The following is an 11985-nucleotide window of genomic DNA, read 5'->3' on the forward strand; positions in this document are numbered from 1 at the left end:
TCTAATGTATTTTTAGTAGAGAGTCTTGGATATAATTTGCTATCTGTTAGTCAATTATGTCATATGGGGTATAACTGTCTGTTTACAAATATAGATGTGTCTGTCTTTAGAAGAAGTGATGGTTCACTAGCTTTTAAGGGTGTATTAGACGGCAAACTTTATTTAGTTGATTTTGCAAAAGAAGAGGCCGGTCTAGATGCATGCTTAATGGCTAAGACTTGCATGGGCTGGCTGTGGCATCGCCGCTTAGCACATGTGGGGATGAAGAACCTTCACAAGCTTCTAAAGGGAGAACACGTGATAGGTCTAACCAATGTTCAATTCGAAAAAGATAGACCTTGTGCAGCTTGTCAAGCAGGGAAACAGGTGGGAGGAGCGCATCACAGCAAGAATGTGATGACCACTTCAAGACCCCTGGAGCTGCTGCATATGGACCTCTTCGGACCCGTCGCCTATCTAAGCATAGGGGGAAGTAAGTATGGTTTAGTTATTGTTGATGATTTTTCCCGCTTCACTTGGGTGTTCTTTTTGCAGGATAAGTCTGAAACCCAAGGGACCCTCAAACGCTTCCTCAGGAGAGCTCAAAATGAGTTTGAGCTCAAAGTGAAAAAGATAAGAAGCGACAACGGGTCCGAGTTCAAGAACCTTCAAGTGGAGGAGTTCCTTGAAGAGGAAGGGATCAAGCACGAGTTCTCCGCTCCCTACACACCACAGCAAAATGGTGTGGTAGAGAGGAAGAACAGGACGCTCATCGACATGGCGAGGACGATGCTAGGAGAGTTCAAGACCCCCGAGTGCTTTTGGACGGAAGCCGTGAACACGGCGTGCCACGCCATCAACAGGGTCTACCTTCATCGCCTCCTCAAGAAGACGTCGTATGAGCTACTAACCGGTAACAAACCCAATGTATCGTACTTTCGTGTATTTGGGAGTAAATGCTACATTCTAGTGAAGAAGGGTAGAAATTCTAAGTTTGCTCCCAAAGCTGTAGAAGGGTTTTTGTTAGGTTATGACTCAAATACAAAGGCGTATAGAGTCTTCAACAAATCATCGGGTTTGGTTGAAGTCTCTAGCGACGTTGTATTTGATGAGACTAATGGCTCTTCAAGAGAGCAAGTTGTTGATTGTGATGATGTAGATGAAGAAGATGTTCCGACAGCCGCTATACGAACCATGGCGATTGGAGAAGTGCGGCCACAGGAACAAGATGAGCAAGATCATCCCTCTTCCTCAATTATGGTGCATCCCCCGACTCAAGACGATGAACAGGTTCATCATAAGGAGGCGTGTGATCAAGGGGGAGCACAAGATGATAACGTAATGGAGGAAGAAGCGCAACCGGCACCTCCAACCCAAGTTCGAGCGATGATTCAAAGGGATCATCCCGTCGACCAAATTCTGGGTGACATTAGCAAGGGAGTAACTACTCGATCTCGATTAGTTAATTTTTGTGAGCATTACTCCTTTGTCTCTTCTATTGAGCCTTTCAGGGTAGAAGAGGCCTTGCTAGATCCAGACTGGGTGTTGGCCATGCAAGAGGAGTTAAACAACTTCAAGCGCAATGAAGTTTGGACACTGGTGCCTCGTCCGAAGCAAAATGTTGTGGGAACCAAGTGGGTGTTCCGCAACAAACAGGACGAGCACGGGGTGGTGACGAGGAACAAGGCTCGACTTGTGGCAAAAGGTTATGCCCAAGTCGCAGGTTTGGATTTCGAGGAGACCTTTGCTCCTGTGGCTAGGCTAGAGTCAATTCGAATCTTGCTAGCATATGCCGCTCACCATTCTTTCAGGTTGTACCAAATGGATGTGAAGAGCGCTTTTCTCAACGGGCCAATCAAGGAGGAGGTGTACGTGGAGCAACCCCCTGGCTTCGAGGATGAACGGTACCCCGACCACGTGTGTAAGCTCTCTAAGGCGCTCTATGGACTTAAGCAAGCCCCAAGAGCATGGTATGAATGCCTTAGAGACTTTTTACTTGCTAATGCTTTCAAGGTTGGGAAAGCCGATCCAACTCTTTTTACAAAGACATGTGATGGTGATTTGTTTGTGTGCCAAATTTATGTCGATGACATAATATTTGGTTCTACTAACCAAAAGTCTTGTGAAGAGTTTAGCAGGGTGATGACGCAGAAATTCGAGATGTCGATGATGGGCGAGTTGAACTACTTCCTTGGGTTCCAAGTGAAGCAACTCAAGGACGGCACCTTCATCTCCCAAACGAAGTACACACAAGATCTGCTAAAGCGGTTTGGGATGAAGGACGCCAAGCCCGCAAAGACTCCGATGGGGACCGACGGACACACCGACCTCAACAAAGGAGGTAAGTCCGTTGATCAAAAAGCATACCGGTCAATGATAGGTTCTTTGCTTTACTTATGTGCTAGTAGACCGGATATTATGCTTAGCGTATGCATGTGTGCTAGATTTCAATCCGATCCTAAGGAATGTCACTTAGTGGCGGTGAAGCGAATTCTTAGATATTTAGTTGCTACGCCTTGCTTCGGGCTCTGGTATCCAAAGGGGTCTACCTTTGACTTAGTTGGATACTCAGACTCCGACTATGCTGGATGTAAGGTCGATAGGAAGAGTACATCGGGGACGTGCCAATTCTTAGGAAGGTCCCTGGTGTCATGGAACTCTAAGAAACAAACTTCCGTTGCCCTATCCACCGCTGAGGCCGAGTATGTTGCCGCAGGACAGTGTTGCGCGCAACTACTTTGGATGAGGCAAACCCTCAGGGACTTTGGCTACAATCTGAGCAAAGTCCCACTCCTATGTGATAATGAGAGTGCTATCCGCATGGCGGAAAATCCTGTTGAACACAGCCGCACAAAGCACATAGACATCCGGCATCACTTTTTGAGAGACCACCAGCAAAAGGGAGATATCGAAGTGTTTCATGTTAGCACCGAGAACCAGCTAGCCGATATCTTCACTAAGCCTCTAGATGAGAAGACCTTTTGCAGGTTGCGTAGTGAGCTAAATGTCTTAGATTCGCGGAACCTGGATTGAATTGTAGCATACATGTAGTTATGCTTTTGATCATGTTCCTTTTTGCATTATGTTGCTTATTATGGTGCTCAAGTTGTACAAACACTCCCTGGACCTCACAAGTCCGTTGCAAAGTGATGCACATGTGTAGGGGGAGATGTGTTACAACTTGACCCTTTGAGACTAACCATGTGCTTGAGTTTGATAATTTAGTCTCGAAGGAGGATTGAAAGGGAAAAGGTGGACTTGGACCATGAAAGACTTCCACTGCACTCCGATGAGAGGGTAACTAATTCCAAGTTCATCTCATGAAATCTTATTGCCATTTGCTCTTAATTGAAGACTTTGGTGAGGCAATGGGGTTAACGGGCCAAGATTGATCCCGTTTTGGTGCTTGATGCCAAAGGGGGAGAAAATAAAGGCCAAAGTGATAAATGGATCAGCTACCACTTGAGAGATTTTGAAAATAGTAGAATAGAGTTTTTGTTTTGTCAAAAGCTTTTATTGTCTCTTATTGTCTCTATTGTCAAAAGTTGGCTTCTTGTGGGGAGAAGTGTTGATTATGGGAAATAGGGGGAGTTTTTGAAATCTTTGATCAATCTCTTTTGGAATGACTCTCTTTATACTTCAACATGTGTGTTTGACTTAGAGATAGAGATTTGAGTTTGATTTGCAAAAACAAACCAAGTGGTGGCAAAGGATGATCCATATATGCCAAAATTGAATAAAACTTAAATTTATTTTATTTGAAGTGAGTTTGCACTTGTTCTAGTTGCTTTATGTTGTGTTGGCATAAATCACCAAAAAGGGGGAGATTGAAAGGGAAATGTGCCCTTGGGCCATTTCTATGTATTTTGGTGATTAAGTGCCAACACATGTGCTTAATTGGGAATTTATGTACATGGATGAACAAGGTGAAAATCATGAAGTAAAGGTATGTTTCTAAGCCTTAGTACATTGGTTTTAAGTACTAATATATTTGTCTAAGTGTTAGAAACAGAAAGAAGAAGAATAGAGAAAAGGAGAAAGGACTTGGCTGTGTGCTGCCAAGACCCAGCTCGGTCTGGAGCACCGGACTGTCCGGTGTGCACCGGACAGTGTCCGGTGCGCCAGGCTGGCGCGACTCAAACTGGCCGCTCTCGGGAAATTGGCCGGCGGCGTACGGCTAAAATTCACCGGACTGTCCGGTGTGCACCGGACTGTCCGGTGAGTCAACGGTCGGCCAGGGCCAACGGTCGGCCGCGCAATCCGCGCGGGACACGTGGCCGAGCCAACGGTCGGAAGACGGCACCGGACTGTCCGGTGTGCACCGGACATGTCCGGTGCGCCAACAGCGCCAGATCTGCCAACGGTCTGCAACGGTCGTCTTCGCCGTTTAAGGAAACAAATCGGGCACCGGACAGTGTCCGGTGTGCACCGGACTGTCCGGTGCCCCCGACGACAGAAGGCAAGGATGGCCTTCCGGATTTGCTCTCAACGGCTCCTAGCTGCCTTGGGGCTATAAAAGGAGCCCCTAGGCGCATGGAGGAAACACACAAGCAACCTTTGAGCATTCTTGATCATCCACACTAAGTCTCTGCGCATTCGTTTGTGTTTCTAAGTGATTCGAGCTCTGTTCTAAGTGAGAACTCTGAGATAGTCTTGTGAGCTCGATTCTTGGCCGTGTGTGTGCGCTTTTGCTGTGGATTTGTGTGTGTTGCTTCCCTCCCTTACTCTGTGTTTCATTTGTGATCATATACTTGTAAGGGCAAGAGACTCCAATTTGTGGAGATTCCTTGCAAACGGGATAGTGAAAGGAAAACAAAACACCGTGGTATTCAAGTGGGTCTTTGGACCGCTTGAGAGGGGTTGATTGCAACCCTCGTCCGTTGGGACGCCACAACGTGGAGTAGGCAAGCGTTGGTCTTGGCCGAACCACGGGATAAAACCACTGTGTCACTCTGTGCTTGATTGGATTCTTGTGGTTATTGTGTTTTGACTCCTCTCTAGCCACTTGGCATAAACTGTGCTAACACCTAATCAAGTTTTGTGGCTATAAGTTTGAAGTTTTTACAGGATCACCTATTCACCCCCCCCCCTCTAGGTGCTCTCAAGACATGGATCAAAATCAGATCAGTAATCAATCCAGTTCAGGATTGAGTGGACACTTATTCCTGGTCGTTCATCCGTTTCTAGGATGGGAACCAATCCAGAAGGTGGATTGTCCGTGTTTTTTCCAGGTCAAAGATTGAAGAGTTGACTCAAAATCATGTGGTTTCCTTTCCGGCCAACATCAAAACGAACAGTTCGAGCAGGGAGAACCGATTCCAATCTAGACTCATTAATTCTGTCTAGAATACGGCCAGGAACGGCCCAATCCACTCAAAACAAACGGGCCCTTAGTTGGAACGATTCCGGGTGCAATCCGACACAAACGAACAAGACATTAGGGGACAGAAAGTCATAGCTACGGTCTGGTGTTGAGCAGATTTGTAATACTCAAATTTGTATACACAGAATACAAAGTGAATTCCTCAATTTCATGTGTCTTAGTTGCATCATAAAAAGAACACACATATAATTAAGAGTGATTAATCAGAACAAATGATACTAAATAAAACAAAGTGCATCTCGTTGGAGTTTTATATGTTTGTGCATTAAATAAAATAACAAGGATAAAAATAATAAGATAATAATTACTAGAAAGTTTGAATCCTAAATTGAAAATTGGGGTTTGAATTAAGAAAAGGGAAGAACTGAGAAAAATACTACATAAAATAAAATAAAAATCAGAATAAATACCTTTCACACTTAAATTATTAAACTATACATTTTAAATTGAGGACAAGTTATTCACAAAGTTTGAATTTAAACTTGAATTCAAATTGGATTTGAAAAATGGAGAAAAAGAGATAGAAAAGAAAAGAATAAAACAGAACTACCCTAACTGGGCCCCAACTTCGTTTTCGGCCCACCTTTCCTTTTCCACTGCGCAGCCCATCTTGCATCCGCAGGCGCGCGCCGACATCATGGGCCCACTGGCCAGCCTCTCCCTCGCGCCAGCCACTTCCGTGCGGGCCACCCTCGTCAGATCTCCCTGCTGCCGCGCTGCACCTTTCTCTACGGCTGTTTGGTGGCCCCCAGCGCCCAGGACCGTCTTCCTCGCAACAACCCGTCCGTCACGCGCACAACGACTGCCGTAATCCGCGTGGACTTCCTGACCTCGGTGCATAAGAGCGGATTCCGTGGCCGGGAATGTCGCAACCGAACACAGGCCCCATCCGAATTCTCCGCCAACAGATTACCTAACCCAGAGTATATAACCCGACGCCGTGAGATCTCGCCCAAGCACGAATCGGACGCCTCTATCCCAGCCCACTGCTTCTCGTCGACCTACGGGGGGCCGCGTCGGAGCTCGGGCGAGCTTCGGCCAACACCAATTTCGCATATTGAGTCCCGGCGCTGTGCGAACTCCTAGCCGCGCCGCCACGCATCGCCTCGCTCTGTGGACGAAGATTCTGCCCGCGCCAATCAAGGTGAGGATCGTCATCGAGTCCTTGTTTTTCCTCTGTGTATTGCGTAGCACCTCGAGCGACAACGAATTGCGGGCCCGTGGGTCGGTAATTGCTCACTGGAACACTGAGCCTGCCGCGGACCGCGGTTCCCCGTGGTCGGACCCCTCTGCTTCACCATTACCGGTGCAGAATCCTTCCTTGTGCCCGCCGCACCTTCAATTTCGATTAGCACCCGTCCGCGACACATTGATCCGCGTATTGCGCCGGGATTGGGTGCTCACCGGCGTCCTCCGCCGCGGTGGTCACCTGGGCGCCGCTCTCTGTTAGCGTTGGAGGGGGGGATGTGCCAGGACCGTGGATCTGTGTGTGGACGGCGCAGATTAAACCATGGGATTTCCCTGCGCTTCTGGCCATTGATCGGTAATCCTGCGGCCTGGATTGGGTAGTGGTCAGGAGCGATCCTCGGCCGTCCGATTCCGATCTAGCGCGGTAAAATAGATCAGGTCGTTTTAAATCTTGATCGTTCATCATAGAATCAGTGGCCCGCGCGGTTCACCCGATCGTCGCATTCCAGATCTAATCCGTACCACCAGTTTTTGATCCAACGGCCGATAGTAAACAATACCCCTTCGGCCTTACCGTTATACAAAAGAGCCCCTATAGTTCATTAAAATCAACCCGCCATCCCTTGTCGCTGTGCACTGTGTCTTAGGATTTTTGCGCAGAGGCCCCTGCATTTCCTGAATTTTGGTGCGCAGTCCAGAGATCCGAGGAAATCAGTTAAATAATTATAGAAATGATTTTTTAACATAAAAACAATTTCTATAACTTGATTAATTCATAGAAAATTCATATGGAGTCCAAATTAATTAATTCCAATTCCTATAATTTGGTAATATTATTGTTTATCAATTAGTACCTCTGTTTTGACATGAATGTCACCACAAAATTCATTTCGTAATTAATCTTATATCAAATACATAAAACCTTAGGAAATTCATAACTCCTCCGTTTTAACTCCGATTTGATCCGTTCAAGTTGTGTTAGTCTCGTAGCTACGCGTAGATTATTATTATTCAGTTTGTTCTTATGTTTGGTGTGATGTTAATTTTATCTATACCATGTTTGTTTGTATTGCTACGACTAGCGCGAGGACACGTGTCATCTGAAAAGCAAGTTGGTACCTGGAATCTCAAGTGCCAGGCAAGTTGTGCCCTTGATCACTTCTTTTACCCAGTCATGTTCTGATTAATCATAATGATCTGCATAGGTTAATTTTGATGGGACCCAACAGGTTACCCTAGTTTGATTATCTTTATACCTTGATTACCCCTCACTTTTGGGTAGTACTTGCTAGTGCTATATGTGGTTTTGGGTATAGAGATACATTATTCATGATTACACTTTTATTATCAGTTGTTATTTACTGTTCATGATAAGATCATTATGTTAATTGGAACATGGAGAACCACCCGGGAAAACAGTGCTACCACAAGGGTTTATGGACGCCCTTGGCTAACTAATTAGGAAAGCTAGTGGAAGACTACCTTACCCGAAAGGGGCAAGGGCAGTAGGGGAGTGGTCAGTGCAGAGAGGCCCTCGGGAGGATTTTGCTGCGATGGCGGTCCTGCAAGGGATTCCTGCATTGGAGCTTCCTATAAACTGTAGCGGGTTTTCTGAAGCTAGTGGAACTTTGTAAAGGCCTCGTAGTGTTACCCTGCCTCGCCTCCTCGGTAGAGGTGTATGGGAAGTCACGATCCCTTGGCAGATGGGTAACATGACTTGTGGGTAAAGATGCGCAACCTCTGCAGAGTGTAAAACTGGTATACTAGCCGTGCTCACGGTCATGAGCAGCTCGGACACTCACATGATTAATCTATGGAACTTAAATTCAATTTGTCATATGCATTGCATCGCAGGTGATGTTGTTACTTCTGTTCTACTATTTAATTGGGTTGGTATTTACTTATACTTAGTAATTGCTAATAAAATTTGACCAACTTTAAAAGCAATGCTCAGCTCTAACCATCCTCTTTTGGTAAGTCTTACACTTCACATGAACTCCCACCTTTGGCGAGTTCATTCACATTATTCCCCACAACTTGCTGAGCGATGAACGTATGTGAGCTCACTCTTGCTGTCTCACACCCCCCACAGGTCAAGAACAGGTACCGCAGGATGAGGCGCATGGAGGATGCTGTGATGAGTTCGTGAGAGATCTAGGTCGTCGTCTCCCAGTCAACTTTGGATTGCTGGACCGTTGTCTCCTTATAATGTAATTATCTATTTATTTTGTATAGAACTCCTGTTATATAGTAAAGATGTGACATTCGATCCTGTGCCATGATTCATCATATGTGTGAGACTTGGTCCCAGCACACCTGGTGATTATGTTTACGCCCGGGCTTTGGACCCCTAAAACCCGGGTGTTACAGAAGTGGTATCAGAGGAATGTTGACTGTAGGACGAAACCTAGATAGAACTGGACAACCATTACTTACTTACCTTTGCTACTATGATTCTTTTCTAAACTTATCTTAATCTTTTCTCATCTATTTCCGCTTTACTCTGATATTCTTACATTTTCTTTCTAAGGACAAATGTGGATTTCACACTTTGAAATCCTGTGCCTAATGTGATTAGTAATAGGAGACCTACTCTTAGGAACAAAAGCAAAACTATTTTTTATAAGTATCTATGTACTTGAATGTTTGTTCTTATGATAACTGTTTGATTTGGTTCTTTAATTGAGTGTGATGAGTTGTGGAGTAATGTCCACAATTACATCTGCATATACATAATACTTATAAAACTAACTAGACAAATTATATTATCCCTCATTAAAGTATCTAGCCTAACAATATCCATCTCAGCTTGAAAGATTCATATTCTACACTCATAGATCCATCTTATCTCAAAAGATCCTAACTTATCCTAATTAAAATATATCTAGCTTAATAGATCTATCTAAATTAAACTAGTCTAATCTGGTCATATCCAATCTAATCTAGATCCTATCTAATCTAATATGATCTAATCTAATGTGAGTCTACTTAAACAGATTAGCGATACTGGTAGAAAAGATTAGACCCTACTAGCCAGGTATTAAATTAACCTCGCACATTAGACCAACTCAACCATGAGCAAAAAGACCTAACTCAACTAGTATAGTCATGATGAATTACATAATCGGACTATCCAAACTTTTGACCAACATCATGTAGTCTATCTTATCTACGTCTATCCTAACCATATTCCTCAACCCCGATGATATACACTAACCTCGAATCAATAAGACCGAGACTGGAGAAGAAAAGATCAACATCGTCAAGGAAGGATAGAAGTCAAACTCAATCTTCAGATGCATTACGCCCAACACGGAATTCTTCCACACCATAAACCTTCTTACCCTGGCTATTCTTACCCTAACCTATCCATCTCTTATATCCTACAGAATAACTAACTGGATACCTATGCTCTCCTAATCATCCACTATTGACTATAAAAAAATGAGACTCTGGATTTTTGAACCAATTATAGACTAAAAGCCGAATTACAAACCAATCCTTTTGTATCCTTTTTCTTACAAATCTCGAGGACGAGATTATTTTTAAGGGGGGTAGGATTTGTAATACTCAAATTTGTATACACAGAATACAAAGTGAATTCCTCAATTTCATGTGTCTTAGTTGCATCATAAAAAGAACACACATATAATTAAGAGTGATTAATCAGAACAAATGATACTAAATAAAACAAAGTGCATCTCGTTGGAGTTTTATATGTTTGTGCATTAAATAAAATAACAAGGATAAAAATAATAAGATAATAATTACTAGAAAGTTTGAATCCTAAATTGAAAATTGGGGTTTGAATTAAGAAAAGGGAAGAACTGAGAAAAATACTACATAAAATAAAATAAAAATCAGAATAAATACCTTTCACACTTAAATTATTAAACTATACATTTTAAATTGAGGACAAGTTATTCACAAAGTTTGAATTTAAACTTGAATTCAAATTGGATTTGAAAAATGGAGAAAAAGAGATAGAAAAGAAAAGAATAAAACAGAACTACCCTAACTGGGCCCCAACTTCGTTTTCGGCCCACCTTTCCTTTTCCACTGCGCAGCCCATCTTGCATCCGCAGGCGCGCGCCGACATCATGGGCCCACTGGCCAGCCTCTCCCTCGCGCCAGCCACTTCCGTGCGGGCCACCCTCGTCAGATCTCCCTGCTGCCGCGCTGCACCTTTCTCTACGGCTGTTTGGTGGCCCCCAGCGCCCAGGACCGTCTTCCTCGCAACAACCCGTCCGTCGCGCGCACAACGACTGCTGTAATCCGCGCGGACTTCCTGACCTCGGTGCATAAGAGCGGATTCCGTGGCCGGGAATGTCGCAACCGAACACAGGCCCCATCCGAATTCTCCGCCAACAGATTACCTAACCCAGAGTATATAACCCGACGTCGTGAGATCTCGCCCAAGCACGAATCGGACGCCTCTATCCCAGCCCACTGCTTCTCGTCGACCTGCGGGGGGCCGCGTCGGAGCTCGGGCGAGCTTCGGCCAACACCAATTTCGCATATTGAGTCCCGGCGCTGTGCGAACTCCTAGCCGCGCCACCACGCATCGCCTCGCTCTGTGGACGAAGATTCTGCCCGCGCCAATCAAGGTGAGGATCGTCATCGAGTCCTTGTTTTTCCTCTGTGTATTGCGTAGCACCTCGAGCGACAACGAATTGCGGGCCCGTGGGTCGGTAATTGCTCACTGGAACACTGAGCCTGCCGCGGACCGCGGTTCCCCGTGGTCGGACCCCTCTGCTTCACCATTACCGGTGCAGAATCCTTCCTTGTGCCCGCCGCACCTTCAATTTCGATTAGCACCCGTCCGCGACACATTGATCCGCGTATTGCGCCGGGATTGGGTGCTCACCGGCGTCCTCCGCCGCGGTGGTCACCTGGGCGCCGCTCTCTGTTAGCGTTGGAGGGGGGGATGTGCCAGGACCGTGGATCTGTGTGTGGACGGCGCAGATTAAACCATGGGATTTCCCTGCGCTTCTGGCCATTGATCGGTAATCCTGCGGCCTGGATTGGGTAGTGGTCAGGAGCGATCCTCGGCCGTCCGATTCCGATCTAGCGCGGTAAAATAGATCAGGTCGTTTTAAATCTTGATCGTTCATCATAGAATCAGTGGCCCGCGTGGTTCACCCGATCGTCGCATTCCAGATCTAATCCGTACCACCAGTTTTTGATCCAACGGCCGATAGTAAACAATACCCCTTCGGCCTTACCGTTATACAAAAGAGCCCCTATAGTTCATTAAAATCAACCCGCCATCCCTTGTCGCTGTGCACTGTGTCTTAGGATTTTTGCGCAGAGGCCCCTGCATTTCCTGAATTTTGGTGCGCAGTCCAGAGATCCGAGGAAAACAGTTAAATAATTATAGAAATGAATTTTTAACATAAAAACAATTTCTATAACTTGATTAATTCATAGAAAAT

This window comes from Zea mays, chromosome 9, assembly GCF_902167145.1.
Source record: "Zea mays cultivar B73 chromosome 9, Zm-B73-REFERENCE-NAM-5.0, whole genome shotgun sequence".
Classification (NCBI taxonomy): domain Eukaryota; kingdom Viridiplantae; phylum Streptophyta; class Magnoliopsida; order Poales; family Poaceae; genus Zea; species Zea mays.